Genomic DNA, 15,316 nt, shown 5'->3' with positions numbered 1-15,316 from the left:
TAAAAGGTCTGGAGTTGATTCTAGGTATGACAATTGAATTTGGAATCAGTTGCTGTCGACTCTCAATATGAGATCCAAAGAGCTATCACTATCAGTGAAGCAAGCCATCATTAGGCTGAAAAATCAAAACAAACCCATCAGAGAGATAGCAAAAACATTAGGTCTGGCCAAATCAACTGTTTGGAACATTCTTAAAAATGAAAGAACGCACCAGAGAGCTCAGCAACACCAAAAGACCCGGAAGATCACGGAAGACAACTGTGGTGGATGACAGAAGAATTATTTCCCTGGTGAAGAAAAACCCCTTCACAACAGTTGGCCAAATCAAGAACACTCTCCAGGAGGTAGGTGTATATGTGTCAAAGTCAACAATCAAGAGAAGACTTCACAAGAGTGAATATAGAGGGTTCACCACAAGATGTAAACCATTGTGACTACAAAAACAGGAAGACCAGATTAGAGTTTGCCAAACAACATCTAAAAAAGCCATTACAGTTCTGGAACAACATCCTATGGACAGATGAGACAAAGATCAACTTGTACCAGAGTGATGGGAAGAGAAGAGTATGGAGAAGGAAAGGAACTGCTCATGATCCAAAACATACCACCTCATCAGTGAAGCATGGTGGTGGTAGTGTCATGGCGTGGGCATGTATGGCTGACAATGGAACTGGTTCCCTTGTATTTATTGATGATGTGACTGCTGACAAAAGCAGCATAATGAATTCTGAAGTGTTTCGGGCAATATTATATGCTCTTATTCAGTCAAATGCTTCAGAACTCATTGGACTGCGCTTCACAGTGCAGATGGACAATGACCCAAAGCATACTGCAAAAGCAACCAAAGAGTTTTTTAAGGCTAAAAAGTGGAATGTTATGCAATGGCCAAGTCAATCCCCTGCCCTGAATCCGATTGAGCATGCATTTCACTTGATGAAGACAAAACTGAAGGGAAAATGCCCCAAGAACAAGCAGGAACTGAAGACATTTGCTGTAGAGGCCTGGCAGAGCATCACCAGGGATGAAACCCAGTGTCTGGTGATGTCTATGCGTTCCAGACTTCAGGCTGTAATTGCCTGCAAAGGATTTGCAACAAAGTATTAAAAAGTGAAAGTTAGATTTAGGATTGTTTAGTTTGTCCCATTACTTTTGGCCCCTTAAAAAGTGGGAGGCACATATAGAAACCGTTGTAATTCCTGCACCGTTCACCTGATTACCCTCAAATTAAATCTGAAAGTCTGCAGTTAAAGCACATCTTGTTTGTTTCATTTCAAAGGCATTGTGGTGGTGAATAGAGGCCAAAATATGAAAATTCTGTCAATGTCCCAATATTTATGGACCTGACTGTATATATATAATGCATATATAAAAATTGAGAGTGGTGTTTGGAGGGAAGGAGAGAGAGTGGCGGATTTCCAACAGTGGCCGCTTAGTTTTAAGTTAGGCGCCAGCAATACCTTCCATGGAACTAAACACACCCACATCACAGGCCACACCCATATGTTTACCACACCTACACCACATTGGTCATGACCCCACATCACCAGTCACACTGCTGAGGCACTTGTCACATCCCCAACAGCGGCATACAATAGGCCCCTCATGAATTTCAGCCCCAGGCCCATGTGGACGTTAATCTGGCACTGCTTCTCTGGGATGATGAACGACTCCCACCAGCAACAGCAGCAGCAGTAGGCGTAGCAATGCAGGATCCTCTGGAGGAATCCCAGATAGGAGTGTCAGTCATGCCAGTGACATGGCCTGCAGGACTACTTCCGATGCTGACTAAGGAGGAAATTGACGAGGAGGGAGTTGATGGTGTGGTTTGCAGGCGCTTGGATACAACAGGACAAAGGGATTTAGGTGTCCCTGGACTGCTTACGGTCTTAGTCAAAGTTTCTGAACTTGACAGTAACTTTTTATGAACGCGCTGCAGGTGACGTATAAGGGAGGATGTTCCTAGGTGGTTAACATCCCTACCCCTACTTATTTCACCTTTACATATGGTACATATGGCAAGACAGTTGTCATGATTTGGATAGAAATATTGCCAGACCAAAGAGGTGGAATGTTTGGTCTTCTGCCCAGGCATGACCGTGATGGGCTTTTTCATCCCACGGACAACAACTGTCTCCCCCGGAGCCTGATTTAAACAAACCACATCACCATCAGAATCCTCCTCACCAACTTCCTGCTCAGCGCCAGCTACAGTACACCAGTATCCTCATCCTGTTGTACTTTAACAGTGACATCTTCAATTTGCATATCAGCAAGTGGACTGTGAGTGCTCCTTTCAGCACTTGCAGAGGGCGTGCAAATGGTGGAAAGAGCCACCTCTTCCCATCCAGTGCTGGGAAGGTCAGGCATCGCAACCGCCACCACACTTGGACTCTCCTTGGGGATTTGTGATATCTTCTTAGAACGCACAGTTCTTTGTTGTGCTTTTGCCAGCTTAACTCGTTTGATTTTTGTAGCAGGAGGAGGGCTTCCATCGTCATGTGAAGCTGAACCACTAGTCATGAACATAGGGAAAAACCTTAGCCGTTCCTTGCCACTACGTGTCGTAAATGGCATATTGGCAAGTTTACGTTTCTCCTCAGATGACTTAAATGTTATTTTTAAGGTCATTTTCCTGAACTTTGTCATGTGGGATTTTATATGCCCTCTACTATGACATTGGGCATCGACCTGGGCAGACGACGTTGGTGGCATTTTATTGTCTATGTCATGACTAGTGGCAGCAGCTTCAGCACTAGGAGGAAGTGGTTCTTGATCTTTCCCTATTTTATTTTTAGGGGACAAAGGCCCTGATTCAGAGCCACTCGTAAGCGGCAGCTCGTTCGCTCCGAGCGATGTTTGCCCAACTGCGCATGCATACGGATCGTTATACGCATGCGCGAACCAGTCAGTGCGGCCGAAATTCATGTGCTCGCAAAATAGCGAATGCCTGCTATTTTGAGTGACATAATGAGGCGTATGTGGGTGGTAACAGGGGAAGGTGCTTGAAAACGGGGAGTGGAGATCCGATCGCAAGCGTGCTTAAAGGTCAAAACAGGCGTTTTAAGGGAGTGTATAATTAATCCAGCAGCGTCATTGACCACGTCACTTGGTTTTTTTTAACTTAGAACTGCTCGCAAAATAGTGGTTGAAAAAACCAACCACTAGAATAGCGAGCAGTTCAGACGCTGTTCGATGTACTCGATTAATCTAATAAATAGCGGACATGACATATGGTGCGAGCGGCCAGGGGGCGTATTTTTCAAATTTACGTTCGCATGTTTTGCTCGCTCGTTCAGACTTAGAGGCGTGAACAGACCATTTCATTTGAATAGCCACCCCTTTTTAGAAAACGAATGACCGCAAATAGCGAGTGGCTCTGAATCAGGCCCAAAGTTTGGTCCTCCATTTATGCTATATTGATTGATATATACGTGCGGCTAAGGCGCACACAAACACAGAAAAGAAGAATTTAAAAAATTTTTTGGAGTGCACTTTGGGGGTTACAGCACCCTTTAATGGTCAAGCCAGCCGGCCGTTGATTTATGACACAGGTGCACGCTTGGCGCTGCTCTTTTGTTGATGGACGTGTGGCTACAGCGCACACAATTCACAACACAGAAAAGAATCATTTAAAAAATTTTTGGGAGTGCACTTTGGGGGTTACAGCACCCTTTAACGGTGAAGCCAGCCAGCCCTTGATTTATGACACAGGCACATGCTTGGCGCTGCTCCTTTGTTGATGCACGTTTCACAAACACAGAAAATATTTTTTTCTTTTTTTTGGAGTGCACTTTGGGGGTTACACCACCCTTTAAGAGATGAGCCATCCGGCCCTTTACTTATGGGACACAGGCACACGCTTGGCGCTGCTCCTTTGTTGATGCATGTGCAGCCACAGTGCACACAATTCACAAACACAGAAAATAATATTTTATTTTTTTTGGAGTGCACTTTGGGAGTTACAGCACCCTTTAACGGTCAAGCCAGCCGGCCCTTTACTTATGACACAGGCGCATGCTTGGTGCTACTTTGTTGATGCACATGCGGCTACAGCGCACACAATTCACAAACACAGAAAAAAAATTTTTTAAATTTGTTTGGAGTGTACTTTGGGGGTTACACCACTCTTTAACAGACAAGCCAGCTGGCCCTTTACTTATGACACAGGCGCACGCTTTCCACTACTTTGTTGATGCACGTGCGGCTACTGTGCACACAATTCACAAACACACAAAAAAAATGTTTTCTTTTTTTTGGAGTGCACTGGGACTTACAGCACCCTTTAATGGACAAGCCAGTCGGCCCTTGATTTATGACACAGGCGCACGCTTGGAGCTGCTCCTTTGTTAATGCACGTGCAGCCACAGTGCACACAATTCACAAACAGAAAATATTTTTTTATTTTTGTCGGAGTGCACTTTGGGGGTTACAGCACCCTTTAACGGACAAGTCAGCCGGCCCTTGATTTATGACACAGGCTCACGCTTGGCGCTACTTTGTTGATGCACGTGTGGCTACTGCGCACGCATTTCACAAACACAGAATTTTTTTTTTTTGTGGAGTGCACTTTGGGGGAGCACCCCTGATGGACAGATCACCCCCTGGACAACACTACAGCACCCCTTTAGGACTACAGCCTTTATGGGACACTGCACAACACAGTCCAGCCAGCCCCTATAGACTTTGGAGTGGACACAGCCCCTATGGACAACTGACTGCACAACACAGCCCAGCCAGCCCCTATGACCTCAGCACAACACAGCCCAGACAGCCCTAATGGACAATAGCAGCACAACACAGACCAGTCAGCCCCTATGGACTGAGTGGACACAGCACCTATGGACAACAGCAGCACAACACAGCCCAGCCAGCCCTAACTCACACCCTCCCTCTTCACTGTCCACAGCCGGAGTGAGAAATGGAGCCGACGCGGGGACCTTTTATAGAATCCAAAAACCGCGAGATCCAGAAGGCGGGATGATGGCGTTTTGCCTCGATTTCAGTTCCTAGTCAGGTGGGAAAACCCGAGCCGGACTCGGTTCCCGGCTCGGATCGGGGGGGTTCGGATTTCAGAAATCCAAACCCGCTTATCCCTAGTTATTAGGTAGAAAATGCGAGTTCTATACCTAATTACCTCCATTGATATTTTAGTGTTGATGAATAAGCCCCTTATCTGCCTGTATTACTGTAATGTCCCCATAATTGCTTGGTCACCATATAAGCCTGCAGATATGCACTTAGAAGCTGTTCCCATTATTTACTCATATAGGCTATGATGATGGCGAGGACTGCAGTGTTGGATGGGGTCGGTTGGAGGACTGCTGTGTTGGATGGAGTGGGTTGTATGCAGCACTCAAAATTAAAAATACAAGACTTTGGTACCTTTTGATGGGATGCGTTCAATATCCCGAACACAGGGATTCCGACGCTCAGAATACCGACTTCTGGAACCCCAACTCCCGAAATCCCGAAGGGAAGTGGTGGGGTTGGGGGGAGGGTTAGTGTTAGGGGTTAGGCACTAGGGGAGGGTTACAGTTAGGCACTAAGGGGGGAGGGTTCTTTTGAAAGCCAGTTTTATAGAGGCATTACTTTCACATGTTGACCTTTGCGAAATGCATTTATTAATGAGCTGCTATGCAAAGTACACTAAAAGGTGTACAATGCGCTCAGGTAAATATCTATTATATAATGAGCTAAGGCCTTGAGTCTAGTGCAAACTCAGTAGAGAGCTACAAGGAGGTACCCCCTTTCTCCTCTCACAGCTCTCACTGGCTGCCTGCACACCAAAGACTCAGCACACACACTAACAGCCCTGCCTCAAGCAAACACGGTCGCCTGCCTGCCTCACACACTTACCCAAGTGCCTCACTGTCGGAAACCAAAAACACAATAACAACCCTTCTACTAATAAACACACTTGTCCATCTGCCCACCCCATTTACCCACCCAAGTATTCACCACTTGGAACTGGCCATGAATTAGTCACCAGCCGCAAGATGAAGGACATGATGGAGACGCCATATTACAGGGAGGGAGAGGGGGGAGAAAAAACAGCTTCTGATGGCTGAGGGGAGTTAGGGATCGGGCTGATGGCAAGCTCTGAAGAGAGAGAGCTAAGCACGAATATGGTATGGATGTGCATCGATTGCCAATTTGTTTTTCCTTTTTTCGGCAAGATCGATTTCCATACCTGATGTCTCAGGATTTATTAATTTTTTTTCAAAAATTGCAATGCTGCAGCTGATATATACTTACCTGTCTCTAGCTTAACCGCGCATGTGTAGCCATTTCATTTTTTCTTACTGCACAGGTTTTCCTATCTCCCCAACTGGCCAAATTTTCTGTGTTAATTATAGTCATGCTCATCCAGCATCGATCCAAATGATCAATACAGGAGAGGCGATTGGCCATCCCTACTCAGCAGGTCAGTTTGCATGCTAATATATCGGTCAGGGCTGGTAGAGGGCCAGTGGTGGGAGGAGGGAGAGAAGAAAGAGATACTATGCAAGAGACTGGAGAGATGGATGGGGAACACTGGAGAGACAAGAATGGGGTGGGGGGGGGTTAGGAAGCCAGATAAAGGATAGGAAGAGAAGGAGACACAGAGATGGGGAAAATGGAGTCAGACACGGAAAGTGGGGGTACAGAAAGAGTGGGAAAACCCAACAATGCTGGCCACAATAACTACTAACCCAACAATGGGTCTGTAATACTAGTTATATATATTTTTTTACATTATAAAAAGAAAATAGTCTACAAAGCATCTGACCAAAGTTACTCCCTGATCTCAGAGTACGTCCCCCCCAACCATCATATATAACCTTATAGTGTACAGTTCAAAGGATGATGTGCTTTCTGGGCTACAGCAAAGTAAACATCAGTTAAAAGGAGAGTGGATTTGGGGCATGCACCAGCATTAACTAGCTTATTATGTGGGAGGATTTGTACAGATCTACAGGTCAAAACGATTACCTGTCCAGTGATTCATCTGCAGTCCATTAATATTTACTTGCCAGTCGTTAACATTACAAGAAAGTGGTTAAAGAAATATGTTGTTGCTGGGGTAATGTCAGATCCCATAGATTTTATATATGAATAAAATACAGAACGTCGTCATGTACCGGAATGTGTTGTGGTTTAATGGATTAGGTGTAGAAGAAAGACCAGGCAGGGCATTGTTATGAAAGTATGGGAGGAGATGTAACTAAGTGCAAGGCGTTTTTAGGTCAATGTTCCCATATAGAGTATTTGCTTATTAATCAGGTAAATTCTAACTTCTTCTCTAAGGGGAAGGATTGCAGGTGATTTCTGACTTTTGCTTATAGATCATGATCTCTTCTTCAGCAACCAGGGCTTCAGTGTTAATTGGATAGGGGCGACCTGGTGCAATACCTCCCTACATTTAGGATTTTGTACGTATCTGCAACTGATACGCACAACATTAAAGGGTACAAACCGTATCTTCCCACTGCACCTGAAACAGGACATAAGACGTCATAGACGTCTGCATCTTCTTCTGTATCCAGCATCGGAAGTCAGGTCAGGGTGTGTGTGTGTGTGTGGCCCCCGGTGTGTGTGTCCCTAGTGTCTTAGTGCTCCCCCCACCGGAATGGCGCTGGGAGAACTACATCTTCCTACAGAAAAAAGGGATTTGCCCTCCAGCACACTGCAGCTAAATCAAAAATACTTGAATCCTACATAATAATAGAAATTCAGAGGTATTGGTTACATACATTTGCAAATATATGAATAAGCGCTGGGCCAACGTCAAGGCTCCTCTATACCAGCATCCCTAACATTAAGGGGAGCAAGGCACCCCAAAAAATTCCAGCCAAGGACCATGCCCAGGGCATGACACGAAAAGGGGAAAAAGCACCTGTAGTATGTAATTAAGCTGATTGAGCAACTACCATATTTTTTGCTTGCAGAACTACATCTCCCATCAGCCCTTACCCCTCCCACTAGCCCCTGGCGCCTCCCAGCAGCCCACGGGACTCCCAGCAACCCCCTCTCCAGTAAGAAGATAGAGGGGAGGCCACCGGGAGCCGCAGACCACAGGGCAGGTAAGTGCTTTTTTTTTTTTAAAGCGCCACGGGGTTTTCAGAGTTGAAAACCCCGCGACCACTATTTTTTTAAATGGATATCGTGGGTATCGGGAGCGCACATACCTGTGGTATTCCAAAATTGGGCTCAAGGTGTTTTCCTCGCTAAACCTCGCGCCCAGTTGAATATGCCCAACAGACTCTGTGATGTCTAAGCATGGAAAGATAAAGGCTATATCAACTCTGGCCTGGCCATACCCTTTGTGGAGTCACCAGCTTCTATATGGCTCTGCTAAGGCAGCACTATAATTGGTTGTATCAGGATAGAGGAAGAAGAGGAGGCAAATTAGACATTCATATCAATGTCCAAATCGGGTACTGGTGGCATGGCTGTGACTGCATCACATTCAGGGGCGCCGAGAGGGGGGGAGCGGGTACAGGTTACCCGGGCCCAGGGCATGGGACGGAGCCCGGGCTGCTGGAAGCATACTGGCAATGAGCATGAAAACCCAGGCAATGAGCATGTAACCCCCTGGCAATGAGCATGTAACCCCTGGCAATGAGCATAAACCCCATGGCAATGAGTATAAACCCCCCGGCAACGAGCATGAAACCCCCCGGCAACGAGCATGAAACCCCCTGGCAAGGAGCAGGAAAGCCCAGGTAACGAGCATGTAACCCCTGGCAATGAGCATGTAACACCATGGCAACGAGCATGTAACCCTGGCAATAAGCATAAACCCCATAGCAACGAGCATGAAACCCCCTTGCAACAAGCATGAAACCCACTGGCAATGAGCATATAACCCCTGTCAACGATCATGGAATCCCTGGTAATGAGCATAAAACCCCTGACAACGAGCAGGTAATTTGAAAGTAATTAGAAGTCTTACTGTGAGGCATAAAATGGTGTCGGGCAAATATGTAAGTGGCACTTTGGTAATAGGCATTACAGTGTATGACATAATGTGTAATGGGCATTATGGTGTGTGGAATAATGTAAGTCACTATACCAAGGATGTTTGACTAGTACACTGCCTTATGGAGGAGCAAGGACAAAATCCAGGTACGGGAAGGGAGGGGGCGCAAAATTACTGCCTTGCACCAGGTGACAGATATCCTAGTTTCGGCCCTGGTCACGGCCATGATCGCACACTGTCTGTGTCAATTGTACACAGACAGTGTGACACTGCTTACACGCTGCAGACGTGCCGCTGCGGAGCACTTGCGAGATGATGACGTCATCATCTCGCGAGGCTCTCATCACCAGAAGGGAGCACGGCTCCATGCGGCAGCGGCGGGTGGGGCCTGAGGGGATTACACAGATAGAAGAGGTGAGCGTGGGGCGCGGTGCGGGCATCCATGTTTGTGTGGCGCAGGGAGGCAGCACTCAACTGACAAGGGAGAGGGTGACTGGTGTGAGACTGGCTGCACTGAAGGGAGAGCCTGAGGGCGCTGCCGCCACTGACTGTCTCTACTGTGCTGTGAGCCTGTGTGTGAGTCTCAGAGCCACTGTCTGTGACTGTTCATCACTTGCATATTAGATATATATGTATATATATATACTGTATATTTAATATATATACAGTGTATATATATATATATATATATATATGTGTGTGTGTGTGTTATATATATATATATATGTGTGTGTGTGTGTGTGTATATATATATATATATATATATATATATATATATTAGGGGTGTGCACCGGCCACTTTTCGTGTTTTGTGTTTTGGTTTTGGATCTGGATCTTTCTTCGTGTTTTGGATCTGGATTGGTTTTGCCAAAACCACCCTTCCGTGTTTTGGGTTCTGGGTTTTGTGTTTTGGATCTGTATTTTTTTGAAAAAAAGCATAAAAACAGCTAAAATCACAGAATTTGTAGGTTTTTCTGCTCCTATGCTATTATTAACCTCAATAACCTTAATTTCCACTCATTTCCAGTCTATTCTGAATACCTCACACCTCACAATAGTGTTTTTATGTCCAAAAGGTTGCACCGAGGTAGCTGGATGACTATGCTAAGCGACACGAGTGGGCGGCACAAACACGTGACCCATCTAGGCGTGAAACTGCAGTGGCAGACAGGATGGCATTGAAAAACTAGGCCCCAAACTGTACATAATGCAAAGAAAAAAAAGAGGTGCAAGATGGAATTGTCCTTGGGCCCTCCCACCCACCCTTATGTTGTATAAACAGGACATGCACACTTTAACAAACCAATCATTTCAGCGCCAGGGTCTGCCACACAACTGTGGCTGAAATGATTGGTTCGTTTGGGCCCCCACAAAACAAGCTGGCAATTAATCTGTCCCTGCACAAACTGGCTCTACGGAGGCAAGAAGTCGTCCTCATCCTCCTCATCCACAGATTCCTCACCCTCTTCAGTGTTATGTACATCCTCATCCTCACAGAGTATTAATTCGTCCCTGCTGGAACCACAGGTCCCTCTGTACGTTCTGGAGGCTGGTCTCCCTGGAAGAGTTGATCATTCATTTTATGAACATCATCTTCTCCACATTTTGTGGAAGCAACCTCCTACGCCTTTCGCTGACAAGGTTCCCGGCTGCACTAAACACTCTTTCGGAGTACACACTGGAGGGGGGGCAACTCAGGTAAAATAGAGCCAGTTTGTACAGGGACCTCCAAATTGCTTCTTTTTCCTGCCAGTACAGGTACGGACTGTCTGACATGCCTACTTGGATGCTGTCACCGATGTAATCCTTTAACAGACAGACGCACGCTTGTCACTGCTGCTTTGAGGATTCAAGTGCGGCTACAGCCCACACAATTCACAAAGACAGAAAAAAAAAAAGAATATTTTTATTGTTTGTGGAGCACACTTTGAGGGTTACACCACCCTCTAACAGACAGACGCACGCTTGTCGCTGCTGCTTTGAGGATGCAAGTGCGGCTACAGCCCACACAATTCACAAAGACAGAAAAAAGAAGAAGAATATTTTTATTCTTTGTGTAGCACACTTTGAGGGTGTCACCACCCTTTAACAGACAGACGCACGCTTGTCGCTGCTGCTTTAAGGATGCAGGTGCGGCTACAGCCCACACATTTCACAAAGACAGAAAAAAGAACAATATTTTAATTGTTTGTGTAGCACACTTTGAGGGTGTCACCACCCTTTAACAGACAGACGCACGCTTGTCGCAGCTGCTTTAAGGATGCAGGTGCGGCTACAGCCCACACAATTCACAAAGACAGAAAAAAGAAGAATATTTTTATTGTTTGTGTAGCACACTTTGAGGGTGTCACCACCCTTTAACAGACAGATGCACGCTTGTCGCTGCTGCTTTGAGGATGCAAGTGCGGCTACATCGCACACAAGTCACAAACACATTAAAAAAATAGTTTTTTATTTTTTGGAGCACTTTGTGAGTTACACCACCCTTTAACAGACAGACGCACGCTTGTCGCTGCTGCTTTAAGGATGCAGGTGCGGCTACAGCCCACACAATTCACAAAGACAGAAAAAAGAAGAAGAATATTTTTATTGTTTGTGTAGCACACTTTGAGGGTGTCACCACCCTTTAACAGACAGACGCACGCTTGTCGCTGCTGCTTTGAGGATGCAAGTGTGGCTACATCGCACACAAGTCACAAACACATTAAAAAAATTTTTTTGATTTTTTGGAGCACTTTGAGAGTTACAACACCCTTTAACAGACAGACGCACGCTTGTCGCTGCTGCTTTGAGGATGCAAGTGCGGCTACAGCCCACACAATTCACAAAGACAGAAAAAAAAAGAACAATATTTTAATTGTTTGTGTAGCACACTTTGAGGGTGTCACCACCCTTTAACAGACAGACGCACGCTTGTCGCTGCTGCTTTAAGGATGCAGGTGCGGCTACAGCCCACACATTTCACAAAGACAGAAAAAAAAAGAACAATATTTTAATTGTTTGTGTAGCACACTTTGAGGGTGTCACCACCCTTTAACAGACAGACGCATGCTTGTCGCTGCTGCTTTGAGGATGCAGGTGGAATCTAGACGGGATTTGGAACCGAGGACACACTACCTCCATCAATTGTCTAAATCCCACTGCACTAATGTCGGATACCGGACGCACGTCTAACACCAACATAGCAGTCAAGGCCTCAGTTATACGTTTTGCTTCAGGATGACTGCTGTCGTACTTCATCCTCATCGCTAGGGACTGTTGGAGGGTCAATTGTTTAGTAAAAGTAGTGATGTTCCTACTTCCTCTCTGGGATGATGAACAACTCCCAGCAGCAGCAACAGCACTAGTAGGAAGTGGTTCTTGATCTTTCCCTATTTTATTTTTATCAGAGAAAGTTTGGTCCTCCATTTATGTTATATTGATATATATACGTGCGGCTAAAGCGCACACAAACACAGAAAATATTTTTTTATTTTTGCTGGAGAGTAGTGCACTTTGTGGGTTACACCACCCTTTAAGAAATGAGCCAGCCGGCTCTTTACTTATGGGACACAGGCGCACGCTTGGCGCTGCTCCTTTGTTGATGCACGTGCAGCCACAGTGCACACAAGTCACAAACACAGAAAATATATATTTTTTTGGTTTGGAGTGTACTTTGGGGGTTACAGAACCCTTTAACGGTCAAGCCAGCCGGCCCTTTACTTATGACACAGGCGCACGCTTGCCACTACTTTGTTGATGCACGTGCGGCTACTGCGCACACAATTCACAAACACAGAAAATAATTTTTTTTTTGGTTTGGACTGGAGTGTACTTTCGGGGGTTACAGCACCCTTTAATGGTCAAGCCAGCCGGCCCTTTACTTATGACACAGGCGCACACTTGGCACTACTTTGTTGATGCACGTGCGGCTACTGCGCACACAATTCACAAACACAGAAAATAATTTTTTTTTTGGTTTGGACTGGAGTGTACTTTCGGGGGTTACAGCACCCTTTAACGGTCAAGCCAGCCGGCCCTTTACTTATGACACAGGCGCACACTTGGCACTACTTTGTTGATGCACGTGCGGCTACTGCGCACACAATTCACAAACACAGAAAATAATTTTTTTTCGGTTTGGACTGGAGTGTACTTTGGGGGTTACAGCACCCTTTAACGGTCAAGCCAGCCGGCCCTTTACTTATGACACAGGCGCACGCTTGGCACTACTTTGTTGATGCACGTGCGGCTACTGCGCACACAATTCACAAACACAGAAAATAATTTTTTTTTTGGTTTGGACTGGAGTGTACTTTCGGGGGTTACAGCACCCTTTAACGGTCAAGCCAGCCGGCCCTTTACTTATGACACAGGCGCACGCTTGGCACTACTTTGTTGATGCACGTGCGGCTACTGCGCACACAATTCACAAACACAGAAAATAAATTTTTTTTTGGTTTGGACTGGAGTGTACTTTGGGGGTTACAGCACCCTTTAACGGTCAAGCCAGCTGGCCCTTTACTTATGACACAGGCGCACGCTTGGCACTACTTTGTTGATGCACATGCGGCTACTGCGCACACAATTCACAAACACAGAAAATAATTTTTTTTTTGGTTTGGACTGGAGTGTACTTTGGGGGTTACAGCACCCTTTAACGGTCAAGCCAGCCGGCCCTTTACTTATGACACAGGCGCACGCTTGGCACTACTTTGTTGATGCACGTGCGGCTACTGCGCACACAATTCACAAACACAGAAAATAATTTTTTTTTTGGTTTGGACTGGAGTGTACTTTCGGGGGTTACAGCACCCTTAACGGTCAAGCCAGCCGGCCCTTTACTTATGACACAGGCGCACGCTTGGCACTACTTTGTTGATGCACGTGCGGCTACTGCGCACACAATTCACAAACACAGAAAATAATTTTTTTTTGGTTTGGACTGGAGTGTACTTTCGGGGGTTACAGCACCCTTTAACGGTCAAGCCAGCCGGCCCTTTACTTATGACACAGGCGCACGCTTGGCACTACTTTGTTGATGCACGTGTGGCTACTGCGCACACAATTCACAAACACAGAAAATAATTTTTTTTTTGGTTTGGACTGGAGTGTACTTTCGGGGGTTACAGCACCCTTAACGGTCAAGCCAGCCGGCCCTTTACTTATGACACAGGCGCACGCTTGGCACTACTTTGTTGATGCACGTGCGGCTACTGCGCACACAATTCACAAACACAGAAAATAATTTTTTTTTGGTTTGGACTGGAGTGTACTTTCGGGGGTTACAACACCCTTTAACGGTCAAGCCAGCCGGCCCTTTACTTATGACACAGGCGCACGCTTGGCACTACTTTGTTGATGCACGTGCGGCTACTGCGCACACAATTCACAAACACAGAAAATAATTTTTTTTTAGGTTTGGACTGGAGTGTACTTTGGGGGTTACAGCACCCTTTAACGGTCAAGCCAGCCGGCCCTTTACTTATGACACAGGCGCACGCTTGGCACTACTTTGTTGATGCACGTGCGGCTACTGCGCACACAATTCACAAACACAGAAAATAATTTTTTTTTTGGTTTGGACTGGAGTGTACTTTCGGGGGTTACAGCACCCTTAACGGTCAAGCCAGCCGGCCCTTTACTTATGACACAGGCGCACGCTTGGCACTACTTTGTTGATGCACGTGCGGCTACTGCGCACACAATTCACAAACACAGAAAATAATTTTTTTTTTGGTTTGGACTGGAGTGTACTTTGGGGGTTACAGCACCCTTTAACGGTCAAGCCAGCCGGCCCTTTACTTATGACACAGGCGCACGCTTGGCACTACTTTGTTGATGCACGTGCGGCTACTGCGCACACAATTCACAAACACAGAAAATAATTTTTTTTTTGGTTTGGACTGGAGTGTACTTTCGGGGGTTACAGCACCCTTAACGGTCAAGCCAGCCGGCCCTTTACTTATGACACAGGCGCACGCTTGGCACTACTTTGTTGATGCACGTGCGGCTACTGCGCACACAATTCACAAACACAGAAAATAATTTTTTTTTGGTTTGGACTGGAGTGTACTTTCGGGGGTTACAGCACTTTTTAACGGTCAAGCCAGCCGGCCCTTTACTTATGACACAGGCGCACGCTTGGCACTACTTTGTTGATGCACGTGCGGCTACTGCGCACACAATTCACAAACACAGAAAATAATTTTTTTTTGGTTTGGACTGGAGTGTACTTTCGGGGGTTACAGCACCCTTAACGGTCAAGCCAGCCGGCTCTTTACTTATGACACAGGCGCACGCTTGGCACTACTTTGTTGATGCACGTGCGGCTACTGCGCACACAATTCACAAACACAGAAAATAATTTTTTTTT

Source organism: Taudactylus pleione, unplaced genomic scaffold (assembly GCF_031769625.1).
Source record: "Taudactylus pleione unplaced genomic scaffold, aTauple2 ptg000100l, whole genome shotgun sequence".
Classification (NCBI taxonomy): Eukaryota; Metazoa; Chordata; class Amphibia; order Anura; family Myobatrachidae; genus Taudactylus; species Taudactylus pleione.
Note: the sequence above shows the minus strand (reverse complement) of the source record.